Source organism: Capsicum annuum, chromosome 9 (assembly GCF_002878395.1).
Source record: "Capsicum annuum cultivar UCD-10X-F1 chromosome 9, UCD10Xv1.1, whole genome shotgun sequence".
NCBI lineage: Eukaryota > Viridiplantae > Streptophyta > Magnoliopsida > Solanales > Solanaceae > Capsicum > Capsicum annuum.
This window is the reverse complement of record NC_061119.1, coordinates 92,588,452-92,593,349: the sequence shown is the minus strand read 5'-3', so window position 1 is coordinate 92,593,349 and position 4,898 is coordinate 92,588,452.

Sequence of the window (4,898 nt, the reverse complement as noted above, 5' to 3'; positions counted from 1 at the left end):
GGATAGTGTAATCTGGTACATGCATGGTTGTTGTTGCTGAATTGATGCCATATCTTGATTCCTGTGTGTCATATTATTGTTCTTAAATAATATGCACAGTTGATTTTTAAAATTAATTGACCTTGGAGATGGTGAAGATGTTTTGAGCAAAAATAGATGATTAACAGCCAAATGTTCTTTGTATCCTCTTAGTTATGTTTTTGTTGCTTGAGAACAAGCAATTGTTTTAAGTTGAGGGTGTTGATGTGTAAGCAGATGCTAACACATTTGAGGCTTTTAACTGAGAATATTTGCAAAGTCTTAAGCAACTTTTGTTGTTTTTGACTGTTTTCTCTTTGATATTGCATCTAAATGTCAAGATGCAAGAGAACCAGCAATAATGGAAGTAAAAGAGTTGATTTTTGAGCAAGTAGAGAGGGAAGTATAGCTGACGACTTGTCTGATAAGTCGTCAGCCTTAGACAGAGAATGAGATTCAGCTGGAAGAAGTGACAACAACCTGTGATAGGCCGTTAGAGTTGTGAAAAGTCTCCAGGCTTGTCATCAGGCTTAGGCAGTGCTTGAGAACTTGAAGTAAAGAAGCGACGATAATTTTGATAAGTCGGCAACTTTATGATAAGTTATAAGAATCAATGCCAGCTGTAGACAGTGTGACATAGTGGGAGCAGAAGTGTGATGACATTCCCTAATAAGCCATCAGGTGTCTGATAATTCGTCAGGAATGCCGTCATCCCAAGAAAGAAATCATGAAAGAGGAAGAGGACCTGATGACAATTCTGATAAGTCGTCATACTCCTCATAAGCCGTCAGAGTGTCATTGTCAGCCTAATGTAAAAATCATTAAACTTGGAGAAGAAGCTGACGATATTTCTGATAAGTCATCAGACGCCTGATGAGGCGTCACACTTCGTCGTCGTCTGTCCAAGAAAATATTGTGATCTATGATTTTGTTTCCATAATTAGGATAAAATATTTAAGGTATATGTTAGGCTTTCTAATCATAAAAAGGGGGTGGAAATCTGGAACTTATTCCAAGGGAGTTTACTTTCTTTTTGGCTCTCTTAACTTAGAATTCAATATTCAACTCTTTGATTTGGTTGTGGGAATTTTCTCTTGAACTTAGAAGAGAATCAACTTCAAACTTCATACTTTGTAAGTTTAATTACTTTGAATAATGATTATAATTGTTGCTATCTCTTTCTTTCTCATGTGGAACTAAAACCCATAACTAGGGTTGTGGGATCTATGATTATTCTCCCATGAATTTAATAGTTGGTTAGGGTTTGAGTGATTGTGGAGACATCTTGATAATTCCTTTGTTATGATTCTTATTTATTGGTTGCAAACAATAAATCCCGAATTATGTTGATTTGCTCAAACTGAGAAATAAACTAAAGGTAGGAAATTATCAACAAGGATTTAGGAAGGTTAAGCTTCCATGTAATGGTTATTGTTGTAACAAGATTGATCAACTTGAGATAAAATCAGTATGAATATAATGATTTCCTAAGTTCGAGAGAATTAGGGAGTTCAACATCTAGGTAGGTTGAGAAAAACTTAGATGGACTGTCAAAACTAATAATTTGGTGTTTCCCACTAGTCACGAGAACCCAATACTACAGTTATTATTTAATGGGGATTAATAATCATGGTGATCACAACCCTAGTTTCTCTTTATCTTTGATTTGAACCATTGAAATTTTAGCTTTGAGTTCTAAAGCAAGTCAAAACTTTAATTATTGTTTGATCGATAAAACCCCCCATCTTATCTTTTCGCAACATTTGTTTAAATTCAACTTGTAGCTATAGTTTCAAATTAGTTTAATCACCACTCACATTATTCCTCGTGGATTCGACCCCGAATCCAACATTGGGTAAATATATTGGCGACGACTGCCTTGCATGAAATTGACGTGTAAGTTGAGCGTTATCAAATATGACTCATGATTTTGCCAAACTCATGAGCTGTGAATTTGAGATGAGTATGATGGGGGATCTAAACTACTTATTGGGATTGCAAATAAAACAGACAGAATCTGGAACAATGATCCATCAGCAGAAGTGTGTAAAAGAACTCCTCAAGAAATTCTCTATGGAAGAAGAAAAAGAAATAAGCACTCCAATTTCCATTGCTATAAAGTTTGATGTGGATAAAACAAGTCCTGATGAGGAGCAAAAGATATACAGAGCGATGATAGGATCATTGCTATACCTCACAGCAAGCAGGCTTGATATTGTGTTCAGTGTAAGATTGTGTGCCATATTTTAAGCTAATCCTAAAGAGTCTCATCTAAAATCTATAAAAAGGACTTTTAGATATCTCAAAAGGAACCAGTGATCTTCATTTATGGTACCCAAAAGGTAGTAATTTCAACTTGGTTGGATATTCTAATGCTGATTATGCAGGATATTTGGTTGACAGGAAAAGCACCACAGGCATGGTACACTTTCTTAGATCATGTTTGATTACCTGGTCCACTAAGAAGCAAAATTCAGTGGCCTTGTCTACTACTGAGGCTAAATATGTTGTTGCAAATCTTGTTGTGCTCAACTATTATGGATTAAGCAACAGCTTATGGATTTTGGTATAGATGTTGGATGTGTTCCTATTTTCTGTGATAATACAAGTGCCATTAACATAGCCAAAAATCCTGTTCAACATAAAAGAACTAAGCATATTGATATTAGACATCACTTTCTTAGAGATAATGTTGAAAAGGTCATATATCAATTATGTTTTGTTCTACTGAGGAATAAATTACTGACATATTCACTAAGGCGCTGAGTAGAGAACACTTTGAAAAGAACAGGTTATCCTTGGAGATGATTAAAATTGTATAAATAACCCTCAATGATTGACTAGAACAAGCTGCTCTTAATTGATTGTTGATTAATTCAGTCTTACACATTTAGTTGTGTATCCTAATTCCAAGATTTTAAAGTAAATTGACTCAGTTATGTGCTGATTTTGCAGAAAGACTGGAACATCAAGGCATTTTGTCCATTTTCTCTTCAAAATTCAGGTATGATTGTCGATTACCCATAATTTCATAAAGATAAACAAGTTGTCCACATGGTCCCTTCCGTTACACTTAAACTGCCAAAAACCAAAAAGCTTTCTCCTTTAAAAAACTGCCAGACCTTTCCCATCAGAACTGACCCTCTACATCATTATGTTTCTTTCCCCAAGTACAATTCATCCACGATTCATCTTCCTTTTCTCCACCTTAAATACATTTTCTCCTCTTCTCCTCATTCACCACTCTCATAACCACAAAGATATAACTATTTATCTCTGCTTTCACCATGGCATCCTTTTTCTCTAAGCCATCCACTGACTCCACTACTACTCCTTCAACAGCTATTATAATACATCTAAATATTACCTTACCTCCACTCATTCCTTCCCCAATATCAATCAAGTTATCTGATTTCATTATGTTCAAGCATCTACAAAACCTTTTTACAAAATTTTCTTCTAACCCTCCACCATTATCTGAACCTTCACTTTTACCTACTTTTTCTCTTCAGATTCTTGATCAAGATGATATTCCTATTGATTGAGATGATATTCCTATCGCAGACCTAATGCCAAGAAAGTCCATATCTAAGCTAAAAAGAAAACCCTCTCCCATCTCTATTGATGTTGATGACACTATTTATGTAGAACCCTCTCATATTGTCTCTACTCCTCGAACTCCTCACACTCGAGGCAAAAAGTAATGAGAAGATGCTTCCTTGGCAGAAGCACTTTGAGCTAGTAAAAAGAAGCGTATGGGCTACATCTGATCCCACTCCTCCTCTTGAGTCTTCTCCTGATCTTCCTTTTTTGATCAGTCAAAAAGAAGAAGACAATCATTGCAAAAGTCCCAAAACCCTCTTTGTCTTGAAAATCATCCTCTAAACCTACTCCAAAAGCTTCCTCCTCTTAAAATCCACTCGTACTGTCAAAGCTTTCCTATTCTCCAAAATTTCTCATTCTAAGTCCTCTACTCGTTTAAAGAAATAGGTGAAGAAACTTATTCCTTCTAACTCATCTGATTCTGAGTCACCTTTGGTTGCTGCTATTGACTTGGATTCTAATTTTGAGGTTCTAGAACCATCCTTACATCAGGACACTCCTGAGGAACAACATCTTCACTTTCAAAAGCACAAATTATCTAGAGGAAGGGTTATTAGTGGTTTTAGGGGTATTGATATTCAGAATTTGTTGGAAAAATTGGAGTTTCAAGGATGGTCACATCTATTCCTGCAGGGTGAACTTCAGAGGAGATTCACCAAACCTGAAGTGTATGAGTTCAACACAAATGGGGTGGCCATTAGTGAGATGTTTTCTACTACTATTCAAAAGGTTACAATAAACCTTTATATTGCTGACATTGCTAGGATCTTGCATATTCCTTCTAGAGGTGGGGTCACTATGTCAAGGGAACTTGGCCACCTCTTGACAATCTTGCCTCTGTTCTTGACATATTTAGAAAGTTCTCTGGAAAACCCCACCTGATCACTCATAGAAGAGTTCTTAAGAGGGAGATATCTTCACTCTACCAACTCTATTTTGATGTAGTGCATGAGATGATTACCCCTAGGAAGGAAAGAAGAACTGTGGCTAGTTTTCTTAATAGTACTCTCATGGAATTGTTGGACACTGAGGTGAAAATTGAATTGCCTCGACTCATATTGAAGCATATGCAAAGGGTTCTCCTTAAGGAAGTAAATGGACATGCCCTTCCTTATGAATTATGCTCACCCCTATGTTTGAGGAGTTTGGGGTGTCTGTCCAAGTATGGTCTTTGCAGACTACCAAGGATATCATAAGGAGCGTGAACCACATGATGTTACCTGTTTCCATGAGGAGTGCTGATAACCTTATGCAAAGGATGAGAAATGATCTTGCTA